The following is a 17,933-nucleotide window of genomic DNA, read 5'->3' on the forward strand; positions in this document are numbered from 1 at the left end:
TTAAATAAGAAAATAAATATGGCTGCATTAAAAAGGAGAAAACAATAGATATCCCAGTGCATGATGTATTAGAAAAGATAAAATTAATAAATATATCTAAGAGCTTTAAAATGACCAATGTAAAACACAAACAAAATGTTATTTGAAGATCGAGAATGAGAAACAGTTTAAAATCTTTAATAAATAAATGATGAAAAAAATATTTAAGAAACATAATTTCTACTTCTGTTACTATGGCAGGCCAGATATCCCTAAAGTTCTTTGCTCAAAATACATCTAGATTCTGTATACATTTTAACACTCTTCTAGACTTTCTAGAAAGTAATGGAAATGCCTTCTCACCCTCAAAGTGTCTGAATCTATAAATGAAGCAGCAACTACTAAGGGATGAGCCAACTTTAATGGTGGATTTGTCTTTTGGGCAAATGCCTACACCTTGAACTGAAATAGAATTCTGTGTTTTGTGCCTGCAGGAAGAAAGGAGTTTAAGTTGACTCTTAGAAAACTTTATACTTGGAACTTCAAAGGTGGAAGGGAACGAGTAGCGGCTTATGACTCAAGGGAAACAGTAAAATTCTTGTGAGAAGATACGATTAAAACTTCAGATTCTACACAATAAAGTTCATAATTTTAAAATATACCCAATGCACAACAAAAAGACACTTGAGTGACTATCACTAATGGAATGCAAATATTACAACCCTTATAGAGTTGAATTTGCACTACATATTAAAATTGTATAGGCAGTATCTCATTCTACCTCTAGTAATCTATCTTTAAGATTAATTAGCAAAAATACATAAAGACACATATACAAAATATTAATTATGGCTTTATTTGTAATAACTGAAACCTGGAAAACAACCCACATTTTATCTCTATGAATTGATGAAATAAAATCTGATATATCTCTAGGTGGATTATTATGAATGTATAAGAAAGATTGAGGAAGGTTTTTATATATTGCCATGGAATAATCTCTAGGATACTTTTTCAATGGAAAAAAAAAAAAAAACAAGGAAAATACACAACAATGTTTACAGTATGCTTTACATAAAAACATTTTTTGTTTGGAAGAGGAATATATGTATATGTATTTCTACACATATGTATTTGATATACATCTGTATGTGTCAATTTGCTTGTATTTACTAAGACAAAAATGGTAGAATAAGCAAGAAAATAATAAATGTATAACTATGTAAGGATGGAGGAAGCAGTGATGGAAATTAACTTCTATGAATTTAATTGCTTTATGGTTTTGACTTTAGAACATTAATGTTTTACTTAAAAATAAATTAACAAGAAAAATAAGGCAATGTTCACAAACTGAAAGGGAATAGAAAAAAGGTTCCAAATGTATATCAAAATGATTGAAAATTAGTTTTCTTTACAACATTGACAGAGATTGATTTACTTCTATCCCAATTTGATTTTCAATCATTTATCAACAATGTATAATGGTCTTTCTTCCTTCTTGTTTCTTTTGCATTTATTGGTGGTAAATGTCTTCATTTTATAAAACTTTCATATGTATATGAATTTTTTCTTCGTCGGCTTTCTCAGACTTTTTGTTTTTCCAGGAATTTTTAATATCCAGATGTTATATTCCCCTAATACAAAATCATTGACCAAGAAATTATTCCTAAATTCAAAGTCGTAAAGTTTTTCCTTGATGTTTTCTTTTAAAACTTGTATAGTTTTATTTGTTATATTTGGGTCTTTGATAGATTTTGAGTTAATTTTTGTATATAGTATAAGAAAATGGTCCAACTTCATTTTATTTGTTTATAGTTATGAATTTTCCTGGAAAGGGAACTAATTTTTTAAGGAAATGTTTTCATAAACTATTTTGCCTCTCTATTCAACATTCCATTTGCTAGAATTCACATGACACATTCTCAGACAATAAAGATTTTATATAATTTTTATTTTATAAGTTAAGAGAAAAGACAATATGTCTTTTCTAAATTTTCAACATTTGTTTAGTCCACCATTCAACAAGAAACTCCGGTCTCCTCCTTGTGATCTAGTTATGCAGAGGAGGAGGAAGTAATACAAGAACTCTAATTCTGTTTAGTGAGACTCTCAGTTTAATGCTCATTCCTACACCTCACATTATATTTCTTGTTATTATTTCACTGTTTCTGGTTCACATTATTGAAGAATAAAATATTGTCTGAGCTTTGCCCCTGGGAAGTGGTCCAAGAGCAGTATTAATTTCACAAAAATGCCAATTTCTAGATACAAAGCATGCAACAATGTATATAGGGTTTAAAAGTTTAATATGGTTAGCTAGAAAGATATTATGAAACTGCACATGCTGGAATTAACTTTCAACTATTATTGGAAGAAAAGAATTCCCTTCCTTTTCAACATTAAGGCTTTAATTAATTTTATTGATGCATACAAATATTTTATTAATTATATATAATGCTTAAAAATATTATATTTAGAGATTTTTGCTTTTTTGATGCCTTTGCAATCATTAAACTGTGTTTTTTACTTTCTAAGTAATGACTTTCTATATTATGGCTGTCTTCCTCCCACAAAATTCTAATTAAAAAATAGATTTAGGAAATTACAATACTTGAAATTCTATCTTCACCTCATTCACTGGAATTCTGTAACACAGTTGCCTGACAGAATTTGGCTGATCGCTTAAATATCAGATTAAGTAAATGGCTCAGTTTCTTTCCCTCAGTTTAAAAACCACATTCAGGTCTTCCCCCAAATAAAAAGAAAAAAGCAAATATCCATTAATTCAAAATGATCTCTTAGCAAACTATCTCAGAGCTTTTTCCTCTCTTTTATAGTAAGATTTTCTTTTCTCTCTTACCCTTTAACCCCTTGAAATTAGGCTTCTACCTCTGACTATTGACTACATTATCTCTGACAAGGTTCATCAATGACCTCTTACCCTCTTAATTATTCCAGTAGACTATTTTCATATTCACATTATTTAGATTTGATGGCCCTTGACAATGGTGTCCCTTCCTTCCTCTGAAAGCTCTCCCTCAGCTTTTGAGTTAGCAATCTCCTCCAATCTTCTTCCTACTTCTCTAATGATTCCTTGTAAGTCATCTTTGTGGACTCACTGCTTCCAGCTCTTTATATGATGGTGAATCACAGGATCTTGTTCTCGGCCCATTTAGCTCACACTTTGCGCAGTCTCAGAATATGGAAAAGACACTTTTGACTTTCATCATTATTGCTCATGAAGCCTGAGTCAATGAGTCCAGACATGAAGGGCAGGACCTCTGTGAGGAAGCACTCACTGGATATTGTCATGTGGATGTCTCCTACATAGGTCAGAAAGAACATGTCTCAGGCTACCCTGCTTCTCTCCTGTAATTGCTAGCTCAGTTACTACAACAAGCTCACTGGGTTTCTTAGCAAGGAATCTGAGTGTCTGTCTTAAATTTAGCATTTTACTCATTTTACCTCCACGTCTTATTTATTAACAAGTCCCACAGATTCTAATCATAACATGTTTTGTGTAACATGTTATGTTACACATATGCATTTGTTACTCGTATGCATTTGTTACACATATGCATTTCCACTGTTGGTGTTTTGATTCAAACTTGCATCACCTCTCATTGAGACTACCGCTCTGACATCTGACTCACCTTGTCTACACGTTTCCATCATCCATCTGTACACTGCTGCTGATTTTCCTTATAATGAGCTCTGCTCTCATGACTGCCATAATTGAATACTACAGTGGTTCCCATTGTGTACAGAATATCCCACCAACCATTTTTGCCTTATATTTTGCCATGTCTTTCTTCTTCACATACCTATAACTGGCAGCAAGCCCAGCTAATTACAGCTACTTTAATATACCATGTACCTCTGTGCATTTGTCCACTGGACAAAGAAAACTCACCTTTTCTATTTACTTAGTTCCCTGGCATCTTTTGAACAGGTTTTCAAAGGCTCTACTGGGAAAAATTATATAATTGCTTTGTGTATCCCTGATATCCTAAGACTAACTCCAGAATTCTAAATTCCCAAACAAGCAAATATCATCATCCAAGCACACCAGTTTGCATTTTACACAATTTGCTTCTAAGGCAACTAAAATCTTACGATGGCAAATCTCATCTCTGCTATGTTTTTGGACATCTTTGTTCATTTATATGCTAATTCAAATGGAAAGCAATATGTTGTAACAATGATGGTTATTCCAGAAGCCTGTGCACCTAATACCTTTTTAACACATAATTTAATATTGTAATTCAGGGACCAGCAGTAAAACTTGATTCCTTCTGTTGTTTTGCAAATCTGTTGATTATTTCCTTAAGGAAACAGTGTCAAACTGTGACTTCTCAGTTGAAGGGGCAACAAGGTCTTACAATCTGTTCTGGCTCATCGGACTTCTTAGTTATATACACAAATGTTGAAGAAAGTGAAATGACTATGTAAAACAACAAGAAAAAAATGAAGAATGGAATATAAAGTGGAACTCGGCTCACACATCATAGAGCATAGTTTTCATAAGTGAAAGAACCACTCTTTAATTATAAGACTCACTAAAAGAGTAATTATTTTGGCTTTAAATAATGTTTTAATAAAAATCCATAATCAAAATATTTAGTTAGTAATTCTTTACAGAAACAATGGACTGATATTCTTATTACATTACTTTATAAACATTAAATTGATTTTAAAACCCTGCCTGCGTAGATTGTGAATTTCATTACTGCTATTGACTAAATAGACACTAGATACTAAAAATTTGAAGTTCCTATGAATACCAGTTACTTACGGTGGATGAAAGACAAAGATTAACTTATATTTTTTAGTCTGTCTGTGTTTAATAAAGTAGAACTAAATAAATGTAACTTTGTATGTCAGCATTTTTTTACTTTCATGTTTGCCAAGATTTCAGACTGTTTAAGTGGCAGCATTCTAATTTTAAATGATTTCCCATCCACTAGTCCACATTCAGCATCAGCATTATTAGAGATGATCTTTAAAAGTGGCTAGAAGTAATCTATAGTGACCAGCCATCACACAGTGATAGCACCACTTAGCCATCTCACTCACAAGGCACCTATCTTATATTCCCTTGTTTTATAGTTATTAACTGTGATTTATTTCTCCAACATAAGTGTAAATTCCTAAAGGGTATAGATTATGTATCACATATCTTGATACTCCCAAAGTAGTATAAAACCCTGCACATAGCAGGTACAGAGTAAATGTTTGTTAATTTATTGCCTGGGATACAGAAATAATTAGAGTAATAGGGCTTTTTTTTTTTTAAGAGTTGAACTTTGGGGAATAAAACAAAAAAATTAAAAGCAACATCTACTATCTAGATGACATTTAATCAAATGTTTGGGGAAAAAGACAAACTGGCCGGGCGCGGTGGCTCAAGCCTGTAAAAGCAAGGCCGAGACGGGCGGATCATACTATCTAGACCATTGGCCGTGAAACTCCGACTAAAAAATATAATCATATTGTCCCAGCTACTCCTGAGGCAGGAGAAAGGCGTGAACAAAATTTGCAGTGCTGAGATCCGGCCACTGCACTCCATAACAGAGCGAGACTCCGTTCAAAAAAAAAAAAAAAAAAAAAAGACAACACTACAGAACACAAGAGACTCCATCGTGGAAACTCTTAAACAATCTTTGAAGTTCTATATAGTGATTTTAGAAAGTGCTGCAAAAGAAGAATCAGTAAAAATATACGACTCTTTAGATATGAATGAAGGTGAAAGCATTCCAAAATTGCATCCAGATTTTAACTATAAAAGCTGAAGACTCTAAATCCATCAGATATAGGACACCTGAGATTATCCCAGCCTATTTCCTATTCAGGGGCAGACTAGCTGTCTGGAATATTGCTGAGCACAGGGTACCTCCGACAATTAAAGGGATCAAGACCTCTTCCATATCTGAGAATCCTGACATATCAATCAGTTATGTTAGCATCAGTAAGAAAAAAATCTCAGAAGCATACAACAAGACGCACTGTTTTCTCGAACACATGGTTGTGGATCAGCTAGGGGAGCTCTACTGAGGCTAATCAGTCAACTCTGCTTTAGGCTGTAGATGTATGTGTGTGTTGGATGACTCTGCTCGACATGTCTCATTTTAAGCCTCTAGCTAAAGGGTCAGTGCTTACCCAGTATACTTTCCTGTTTTGGCAAAGGTAGAACAATCAGGCTAGCTCAATTGCACAAGCACATTTCAAGCTTCTATTCACAACCAATAACATTCCATTGAGCAAAGCAAATCATACGACCAAGTCAAATGGCTGAGTGTGGGGAAATACACACTACTCAATATGAGGCTATGTCAAGGATACAGAAGTATAAGACTACAACAGGGGAGTGAAGAATCAGTACCAATAAATCAGTTTCTTATATCTAGCATTTTAAAATTCCAGAAATTCTGGAAGCCTGTTATGAAATATTAATACATTCTAAATATTTATGTTTAATAAATTACTACCTTGAATATAAAAACAAATACAATTATGACTTTTATAAGCTCATCTGGAGATTTCAAAATTCAAAATGTGAATTATTAGCATAGTAACATTAAGGGGAAAATTTCATTAAAATGTTACAGAAAGGTTGTGTGTGTTTGCCAACAATGCAAGCCTAGGTCTTCAATATACTGATCATAGCCATGCCTGGTAGATGTACACACAGTGTACAGCTTCTATAGATTTGAATGTCTTATAGCAAGCTCATTTTACCTATCATGTTTTCTGATGATGCAATAGATATATAAGTCATGCAGAGCCATAACAAAAGTAATTAATGTAAGACCAAAGGTTCCTTGAGGGCAAGAATAGATCTTTCATTTTTGTATAGCCAGTGTCTATAAACTCCCCAAAATATAAAAGCAAATGATGGTTGCATAAAGAATGGAGAAATAAACGTAATTTTGCTTTTGCAAATGTAATTTGAAGAAGGACAGTGTTAAATAGTGCACTAATTTTCCTATTAGACTAGATAGTTGTTTCCAAGGATGGAGCTGACTTACCTCGGTTCTTGTCAGTATTTAGAGTCTTCTTTTAATATTTTAGGATACTTGAGGATAAGGTAATATAAATATTTTCTTGTAATATAACCCAAATGTTTTAAGGCCTCATAAACTTGCTTATTTATTCAACAAATATTTTAAAACACCTAGTCTGTTCCAGATAAAATTAGGGCACTCGGATACTGTAGTGGAGAAAAGGTCAGAAAAGATCTTTCCTCTTAGAAAGCTCACATTTTTTAGGATGAAAAAGACAATAAATTTTAGAAAGCATTACAATAAATAAATAATAATTTAAAGGGATGAATAGTATAATGATAATTAAAATAATTTGATGTGTTGCAGTGTGACTGGATATTTAATTTTGACTTCATGATTATGGAAGGCATCTTGGGAAACAGATATTTAAATTGAGACTTGAGAGAAGAGAGACCTGTAAATATTACAGGAACCCATTTCAGGCAGAGAGGGCACTTTGTGTGAAGTCCTTAAGATAAAAGTGAACTTAGCATATTTAAAGAAGAGACAGAAGGCCAAAGTGACTACAGCAAGTTGAGAGAGAGAAAGAGTAGAATGAGATGTTATAGGAGACCAAGAGAATGCTTTGTTTGTCATGCAGAGCTTTATAAACCAGGATAAGGAGTCTTCATTTTAATGTAAATGATGAGAAGACATTTGAAGTGAGTAATGACTTGATTAGACTTCTATGTTTAAAAGGTAATTAAGACTGCTATTTGAAAAATCAATTTTAGAAGGACGGGGCAGTCTGGAAAAGCAACAATCACAACTTTGACTTGAGTCCATTAGGAATGGGGTGGAGATAAAATTATAGCTTCAAAGTATGCTCTGTAGGTTGAGTCTGCAAGATTTGCTGTTAAAACTGAGATGGGATATTAGTAAAATAAAAAATCAAGATTAATTATTAGATATGTGGCTTTAGTAGTAGGGTAGATGGTGGTGGTATTTACTGAGATAGAGACAACTGGGGAATAAAAAGTTAAAGCAAAGTTCCATTGTTAATTTTAAGATTCTTATCAGAAATACGTGTGGAGAAATACATTTTAGATATGTGATATTAGAAAATCTATATTTCAGGATATGACCAGGGCTAGGAATAAAGTGTTATTAACATATAGACATTATTGAAGTGTCATGAGATTGAATGAGATCATATAGGGAAATATTTCACTTAGGGACTAGAACTGGTCCAAGAATGAGCCATATTGTACTTCAATATTTCAAAGTTGAATAGAAGAAAATGACCTAGTAAAAGACACAAAACATACAGTCACAGTAGCTGAGAGAAGAAAGTGTTCAAGAATAAAAAATACCAAAAGAAAGCAAGAGAGTAAATAATAAAAATGTGACTGTATTAGGGTCTCAGCAAGAAATAAATGGCATATACAAATTAAGGCAGTTCAAGAAGATTTAGTTAAAAGACTTTTTACAAAGATATTTCCCAAGTGTCTTAGTTCATTTTATGCTGCTATAAGAGGAAAGCTTAGATTGGACGATTTATTATAAACAGGAATTTATTGTCACACGGTTCTGGAGGGTAGGAAGTCCAAAGCACTGCCATCTTGTAGTGGCCTTCTTGCTGGATTATCACACGGTAGAAAGGTGAAAAGACAATGTGTGTGAGAGAAAGAAAAAGAAAGGGAAAAGGGGGGCAAACTCATTCCTTATAAGGAACCTACTCCTGCAATAAAGGCATTAATCCATTGATGAGGACAGACTCCTCATGGCATAATCACCACTTAAATATTGTAGCTTCCTAATACTGCTTCTTAAAACTGTCACAATGGTTATTAAATTTCTACAAGAGTTTTGGAGGAGAAAAATATTTCAGTCATAGTACCAAGTGTAAGGGAATCTCAAGGATTAGTAATAACAAAGTTTCACTGTTAGATCCAAAGCAAACGGAGGATATAATGGTTATAGAATGTGAAGTGAGTTTCCCACAATGAAGTCTACTATTTTTAAAAAGTAGCATCGGTCAAAGAACACAATCAACTTACAAATTCTTGTGAAGAGAATGCTGAAAAATTAAATATCCCCATCTAACTTGCATCTTGGCCTCTGGTCTTCTGTGGATGCTTCCTATTGGCTAAAGACAGCTGGAAACCAGAAGGCAAGAAATACAACTATAATCCATATAGATCAGCCTTCCAGGGCATGAAGCAAGTGGAAAGGGGTGAGGAAAGATTCTAAAGGGCCAAATAGGACTATAAGGCCCAGGGACCACTAGGTTTGGTAATAAGCACATTGTGGCTGACATTCACTAGAAAAATATTAGTAGATTAGTTGGGGAAAAAAAAAAAAAACTGAGTTGAAGTGAATTGAGGAGAGAAACTGAGGTGAGGTGTGAAGAAAGGACCCGGTAATTCTTAACGAAGAAATATGACTATAAATGGAGTATAAGATATAAGAGATGTAAGAAATTACCAAAGTAAGTTTAGGGTCTGCCGAAGATTCTTTCTTATTGTTGATGTTGTTTCTTGTCATTGTTCTTGCCATTTTAGGTTGAATATAAGAGGAATGATCTACAGAAAAAGTGAAATAATTGAAAAATAGGTAATAATTACGGAAGAAAAGATCTTGGGAAGATCAGATGAAGTAATCAAGACAGGGGCAAAATTTGGCCAGAGATAAGAACAAAGTAAACTTATATATAGTTAGAAAAAAAAAAAAAAGACAGAAAGGATGTGGATGGTTATGGGTAGGCTGGTTCTTTGCAGAATGAGAAAATAATGAAACTCTTATTTTCTTTGCCATTGAATGTGAGCAAGGAATGCAGAGGATGACTGGAGTAGAAGAAGAAGAAACCTTCAACCTATTTTGGATAACAGGAAAATTAACATAGTAGGAAATGCAGCCAAGATATTTAGGGATTAAGAGTGCATATTTGAGATATATGGCCCTTAATTCAAAGTAAGACAGCTGGCAAATTATTCCAGAAGACATTCTATGTCTTAGATTCTGGCACTAAAGAGATAGAATGTTATGCTTAAACAAATCTAGGCTTTTGTTATTCACGTTTGATAAAGAAAACAGCATGGGAAGTAAACAGTTTTGTAGAAAGAATTAAATCAATTGTAGTCTCTCATCTTATGCAGAGGCCATGAGAACATAAACTTGGTTACTGAGCATAAGAAAATAATAGGTCAACACATGTGTGGTCTCTAAGAGATCACCAAGATGCTACTGATGCAGATGATACTTAGAGATGATACTAAGATGATACTTAAAGCAGAACTGGAAGGTGAGGAGATGGTTGAAGGCTGCATATTTAATATAATTAATAAAGATATTCATTGTAGTGCAGCTGAAATGATGCAGAGACAAGATGAAGGAAGAGAAAAACCAAGATTCTGGAAGGATCATCCATATTGCCAGGAATGTTGATTATAGGTAAGAGTCAAAATGCAGAAGTGAACAAGGGAAGGCAGTAAATAATAAAGTTAAGAGGAATGGCTGCCAAAAATCCTAGTGAGGAGATGGCAAGGAGGGAAGATGGTTGAAGGTTGCATATTTAATATAATTAATAAGGATATTCATTGTAGTACAGCTGAAATGATGTAGAGACAAGATGAAGGAAGAGAAAAACCAAGATTCTGGAAGGATCATCCATATTGCCAAAGATGTTGATTATAGGTAAAAGTCAAAATGCAGAAGTGAACAAAAGTCAAAATGCAGAAGTGAACAAGTGAAGGCAGTAAATAATAAAGTTAAAAGGAATGGCTGCCAAAAATCCTAGAGTTTGGAGACAAAAAGGGAAATAAATTGCTTAAAATAAGCAAAAATGATCAGGGAGGATTTGTATCTCAATGCTGGGACCTAAGGTGTGCAGATGGTGAGAGGAGAAAAAGAAAGCAAGTAAGCAAGCTTTATGTGAGAGGGCTTGATCAGGGCTGAGTGGACTAACGTGGGGCAGGAGAGGAAGCTTCAGAGATATGGTTAAGAACATAAAGGACATTGCTGTTGATAGTGATCATTGGCCACCAGAAGAAAAACTCAGAAAAGGAGGAAGCAATTGAAATTGGGTCAGGCAAATGTATGCACAGAGTGATAAGGGACTGTGTGGAAGGGCCTTTACGCTTGGTTTGTTGTAGTAAGTAAACAGGAATATGATCCATGAAGGAGTTAATCCTCTCAACATCTTAGGGAAAGCTGGCTCACCAATTTCAACTGAAAGTGCAGGGCCACAGACAACTTATGCAAGTCTTGTGGGTATAAATGTGCTAAGTTTAACATTAAGGAGCTCATTCTGATGGCTTTGTAGGGTTGTTCCTAGTAGAATATAGAATAGATTCAGCAAAAAAATCACCATAGTTATTACGTGCAGGACTCCTCAAGAGTGGCCTCATGTGAGTTCAGAAACAAACACAGTATGTAGCAGAGAGTGATACTCAATAAACACTTGTTGAATGAAGAAAAGTCATATATATTCGTCAACTTTAACCTCCTAGTTGAAATCTGCTGGCTCTAAACCATTTACTCCAGCTCTTCTTCCAAAGCCATTGGCCAGCACTGTCCAAGTGCGCCACTGTTGGCCTGGCTGCCACGATCACTCTGCGGTGACTCTACAGTCCCTGAGTTCTAAGGCAGGAATGGAGAGAATGACTCTGTCTTTGCCCCTCCTGTCTGAGACAGCCCTGGTTTCCTTAGCCTTCTCAAGATCCTTCTTCAATCCATGCACTGTAACATCATTCTATGCTCTAATCGGAGGGACATTATATTCTCAGCCATTTCCTTCTTCCCTTCCCCTTACAACTTTCTCTTCTGCATGCTCTCACTCTCAGCTCCTGTTCTTTCTAGTACCATCTTTTCTTTCAACATCAAATGATGCAAATAAATAGTTTGGAAATCACTTGCCAAATACATCTGTTTCTTGGTTAGATGCATGAGAGTTTATCAAGAACTTGTTATTTGATCAAAATATCTAAAAAGAAAAGTGCCTCCTCTCTCATTCTTCTGTTTTCTCCTATCTAGTGTATATGATAGGGGACAGAAACAAGTTATTGCTATACATTATTTCTTTTTGGGGGGAAGGGGAAAACAGCTTACATTTAATTGGGACATTTTAAAATTGTACAAGTTTTTTTTTTTTCTTTTTTTTTTTTTTTTTTTTTTTTTTTTTTTGAGACAGAGTCTCACTCTGTCACCCAGGCTGGCGTACAGTGGTGCCATCTCTATCCCCTGAGTTCAAACGATTCTCATGTCTCAGCCAGCCTCCTGAGAAGCTGAGATTACAGGCATGCACCACCACAACCAGCTAATTTATTTTATTTTTAATAGAGATGGGGTTTCATCATGTTGCCCAGGCTGGTGTCAAACTCCTGGCCACAAACGATCCACCCACCTCAGCTTCCTAAAGTCCTGGGATTACAGGTGTGAGCCACTGCATCCAGCCGAATACTTTGCAAGTATTTTGATACCTGCCCCCCATATTTAATCTCTTAAAATGACAGGACAACACCAACCAATCACAGGTTTAACAAGTTTACCCTTTCCATTTCCATTTGTAACACCTAGTATTCCTTTGAAATATGAAATAGACCTGGCAGTGGCCAAGAGTAACTTTCTGCCTCCTACCCTAAACAGAGTTGAAAAACTCAGGTTCTCTAGTGCTGTGTTGCAGTGGCACTTGTCCAGAACTGGTACCTCCCCATAGTTGGCGGACTTTAAATGTAACAGTGAAAACAGATTTTTTCCCCTTCACGGGAAAGGAAAACAAACAAACAAGCGAACAAACAAAAAACACTGTTTAAAATCCAGCAGATTTGGCTGTGAGGTCCTTCCTCCTGTCCCATCTCTTCAGGATTTTTTTTTTCCATTGGAGCAAGAGAGATGAAAACCTAACCTGAGTTACAAGATAAACGAAACAAGACTGCAGTGACCAGGAGCAACTGGGATTGTCCTTTACCTTCCACATCCAATGTATGTGCTTCACAGCAAAATGACAAAAATAACAAATCCACAAAATACAACAGCTAGAATTACAAGATCGATTCATCCAAGGGTGGTAGAAGGCAGGAAGGAAAGGTAGAAGGGTAAACATCACAGGGAGAAAACCAAAATATTCAAGTCAGTCCAGGCATAGGCATTTGCAAATGATAGAAAATAGCTGCAGAAAAACCTGTGGTCCTTTCACACTCAACGGTGGTGTTAAAAATCCACACACTGGGCTGGGCACAGTGGCTCACGCCTATAATCCCAGCACTTTAAGAGGCCAAGGTGGGCAGATCACCTGAGGTCAGGAGTTCGAGACTAGCCTGGCTAACATGGTGAAACCCTCTCTGTACCAAAAATACAAAAATTAGCTAGGCGTGGTGGCAGGCACCTGTAATCCCAACTACTCGGGAGGCTAAGGCAGGAGAATCGCTTGAATCTGGGAGGCAGAGGTTGCAATGAGCCGAGGTAGTGCCGCTGCACTCCAGACTGGATGACAGGGCAAGACTCCATTTCAAGAAATAAATAAGTAAATAAATAAATAAATCCACACACTGGTGCCAGGAAGATCCTGCCTTACAGGCACCAGAGACAAACATTCTAGTTCCTCAGAGAGAAGGGAATAAGCAGAGGGCCCTTGGCAGAGTGGGTCCTGACTTCCCTTGCAGGGGTAGGTGAACAGGGAAGAGAGCTGCCACAACCTTCTGCAATCTTGCCCATCTCCTTTGGATGGCAGGAGACTCAGCGGCCTGCAGCAGCCTTCAGTTTGGCAGGAGATAGAGGTGGTGATGGGAACTTCTCTGCAGAATTTGAGTTGCTCAAGAAAGACTGCAGGTAGACTGCCTTGTGGAAGAGTCTGTTGCTTAACAAGGCCACCAAGGAGAAGAGGCACAACTGGAAGAGGCTGATAATATATGAGGGCTGCATTGCTGTGAGAAAAGCCAAGGGCAAACCAATCCAAAGCAGTAAGGACAATTCCTTTCTATGTTAGACAACCGCTGATGCATTTCAATTCCTTTACTGAACCAAGGATATTCGAAGCAGTACAGAGAGAGAGAAGTGACATGTGCAAGAGGCTAACCAGCTGACCAACAAAATGTATGGGAAGGAGATTCACAAATATTCCCTGAATCAGGAAAAGAGCCTATAGCAAAAGGGTGAAGACCATGTCATCAACTAATACCTTTCTCCCTAATACCTCAAAAGCCAGGTCAACTGTATCCTGGCATCAAATGGCATTCACAGCTTTGCAAAGCACAAACCAGTGGATAACCCAAAGAGCACTGGAAATTGTCGTGAGGAAGAATTCCAGCCATAAGCAAACATCTCCATGTAATGGTCAATAAATCAGTCAATAAATCGGGCTGTTACTGACTGAAGCACAGGAATAAATATCCCATAAAACAAGAGGAGATTGAAGCCCATTCCAAGGGCAACACTGTAAAATTCTCCTAACAATACGTGGCTCACTCTCTTGCTTCTGCTCTATACTCTGGGCTCTTTTCTGTGCTAGGAGGCTACTTGACCTTCTGGGCACAGTGGTCCCGGCCCTGGGAGCACCCTGGCAGGGCTGGCAGTCAGGGTTGGAGGAGCTTATTAGGGCAATGGTGGCAAGGGGACCAGCCAGAGACCCGGTGGTGAAGCGGCAAGTCCTTCATGATGAAAGATTTGGGGGCACTTCTCTCTCCTCTGTGTATTTGATAATATGGGTGGTGAAGAGATGGCTGACTGACTGTCAAACCATTCTCCAGGACCTTGACAGGGGAATCAAAGACTCCATTTGGGGTGTTTTTACCATCTCAAAACTAGATGCTCGAATCCAGCAATAGGGAGAGGCGCAATGTCGAAGAAAGGCAAGTAGTGTCCTAGCCCAGAGAAGGGCCCAGGTATGCATTATTTCTTAAGGCAATTGCATAGCAGAGATTTTATTAGGATTTGGAATGTATTCACCTATTTTTGCAACATTACCGTATTTTACTATTCTGATAGAGATGCCTACCTAGAGGAGTTGTTGGGGTGAAATACATGAGCCAAATTAAAACATATTTCTTAACTAATGATCAGATCTAGATAAACTTAATTTGGCAGGAATTTTTAACTTTGTAGTAATTTACTTCAACTCTTAAGTAATTCATAGAGGTGAGGTGTTTATACAGTAAATTATACAAATGAACATTTTTAAAATGAAATAAAATAGAATCTGATGAAAACTAATCCTTAGATATCAACAAAATATATTTTTATTATTTGCAAAACCAATTTTTTAAATTAAATGCCTGATACAATTTATGCTATGATATGAAAAGAAAATTTGGTTCCTTGTTTTTTCCTAGAACTATAATCATTATTAAATTCATATAAATTATTTAACAATAAAGAACATAGAAGATTAGAAATATAATTTTAATCTAATAATTCAATGAGGTTGTAAAAACATAAAATCTTATGTATTGGGAGAAGTCATTTAACTTTCTATGTCTTTTCTTTCCTATTTAAGTTAATACTATTGACATATTCACAAGGTTGTTGAAAGGTATGAGCAACATAAAAATTTTAAAGTAGTTTAGAAATACGAAGTGCTATGTAAGTGCTTGAAGATGGCTATGCTTCTGTGAAGAAAGTCCAAATTTCTATTTATTTTATCAGTACAAAATGAAACAGTCTCCTATTACTTGAGTGTTATGACAGAGAAATCAAATGCAAATTCTTTACATAATGAAGAAATAGTTGACTTAAAATGAATGATGACATGAAATTTACATATTTCAGCTTTTACCTGACCTTTTCATATTATCTAAAATCTTTCCCTACAATAAATGGCTACTTAGTCATCTAGAAAATCAAATTTAGTTGGGCCAAATACTTTGTAATAAAACTGCCCCATAAACTAAACTGTCCTCCGAAGAAACTATTCATGAAAAGAAATATGAGTTGAAATATTGTCCTTGGGGGAATAATTTAAACTTATCCAGATAATTATTATATTGATCTTTGCAAAAAACCCTTTAGTCAGTTGGCCCAGAGTGTGGCCCTAGCTGACTCCTTTAATGCTGAGCCTCAGCTTCCACAATTTCAAAAGCAAGGAGAGGGGTAAAATCTGCCCTAAATCTCACAAGGTAATTGGAATGTGATTAGATATGTGGGTGTTTAACATATTTCATATATGTTTACATGTAAAGAATAAAGATGCTGAAAAACTATGGCTCTCGCTGCTTTATTATTTTGACTTTGAATCTCTCAGGAAAAGCAAAATATCAAGTTGTTACATTTACCTTACTTGCTCCCTCTCTCCGGAGACAAAAATTCAAAATAGAGAAATTCAATTAACAAACATATTTTAATTATTCTTCATTTACTTTTTTAAAGAAAAAAACAAAGAATTAACTAGTAGACATAGATTCATATAATAAAACATTAAAGCCTAGTGAGAGCCTATCAACTTTGATGATATGTTGCAAACTGTGCAAACATTATATTTAGTTTTTAACTAGTTTGTCTCTCCTGAAGTTTAGTCACATACATTGGCACCCCCAAGTCCTGTTTGACTTTGCCACCCTTAATCATACCCATAAGTGCTAGATGTGGGTATTTATGAACTGACAAAGGAAATTTGAATTTTTGGTATATATCTCAGTAGCCAACTTAATGAATGTATATTTCCTGAGTGAGCATTCTTTAGAAAATTGAATTCAATTTATTCAAACAATATAAAGGGATAGAAAACAAAGAAAAAATAATCCTAGGACTGTGGATTTAAAAGCAACCACTGTTAAGTTGGTGTGTGTGTGTATATATATACACACACATATATATGTGTATATATATGTGTGTGTGTGTTCATATATGTGGGTAGTATATAATAAACACAATAGTGTATTATTTCATTTGTACAAAAATTAGATTATCTTATAGGTATTGCTCTGTAACTTACTTTTTTCATTTAACTGCTCATAAATCTGTCTTTCTATCATCTACCTATTTGTCTTCATGAGCATCTTTTACAATTACTCTTCCAATCCAAACTTCTACAGTGGGGTGTAGTAAGAAACAGTAGACAGCAAATCTATGAATGTCAATTCTCAAAGCCCAGGACAAGAAACGGACATCAGGAAAGTTTGTCATCAGATAGCAAGACCCAAACCAGCAAGCTCAAGTTTGGGGGAACACTGTGGTCCAGTGAAGAGAGTATAGTAATAATAAGAGCAGCTCAGTGGTAGATGATCAAGACAGTTTGTGTGTGTGTGTGTGTGTGTGTGTGTGTGTGGTGTGTGTTTTATTAAACATAGAAAATTGGGTAGAAACCTAATTATCAAAATTCAAATCTGAGGCTGTATGCAAAGCAGGTTGGGGAAGAAAGACATCCAGATTCAGGAACAAGGAAGAACTCTAACAGAGAAAATTGACATTCTCCTCTTTCCTCAGATATATTAAGCTCTTCCTCACGCAAAGCTTTCAAATATGCTTTTTCTTCTGTCTAAATATATTCCTCCTGCCATTTCTTACTTGACTTCTCATTCTCCATCATATACTTTTCTCTGAGGAGTCTTCCAGGTTTCTGTAAGCTAAATTAGGTCCCCCTAACATCTTTTATTACCAGTTAGCTTTTGATGCATAACAAAATAACCCAAATTTAGTAGCTTAAATAAAAACTATTTATTTCACTCACAATTCCATGTATCAGTATTTTGGCCTGGGTTCTGGTGTATGGTTCTTCTCCTAGTCTCAGCTGGGCTCACTCCTAGCTCTAAGGTCAGACACAGGTTCTGAGATCAATTGGCCATTTGACTTAGACCTGGCTGGTCCTGAATGCCCTGATTCACATATTTGGGGTTTGGCTATCTGGAAAATGGAACTTCTTAATTCTTCTCTATAGTCTCGTGGTGGTTTCAAATTCAACATATGGCAAAAGAGAAATCCTCAATATGCAAATACTTTGCTTGCATCATATTTGCTAAAGACTTATTGGCCAAAGTAAGG

The 17,933-nt window shown here is 35.7% G+C and overlaps 1 pseudogene; it reads right to left on the bottom strand.

The window, feature by feature from the left end:
- Window positions 1–13,697: 13,697 nt before the first annotated feature.
- On the bottom strand, window positions 13,698–16,520 carry LOC126948947 (etoposide-induced protein 2.4 homolog; annotated as a pseudogene).
- Window positions 16,521–17,933: the final 1,413 nt, after the last annotated feature.

This window comes from Macaca thibetana, chromosome 2, assembly GCF_024542745.1.
Source record: "Macaca thibetana thibetana isolate TM-01 chromosome 2, ASM2454274v1, whole genome shotgun sequence".
Lineage (NCBI taxonomy): Eukaryota > Metazoa > Chordata > Mammalia > Primates > Cercopithecidae > Macaca > Macaca thibetana.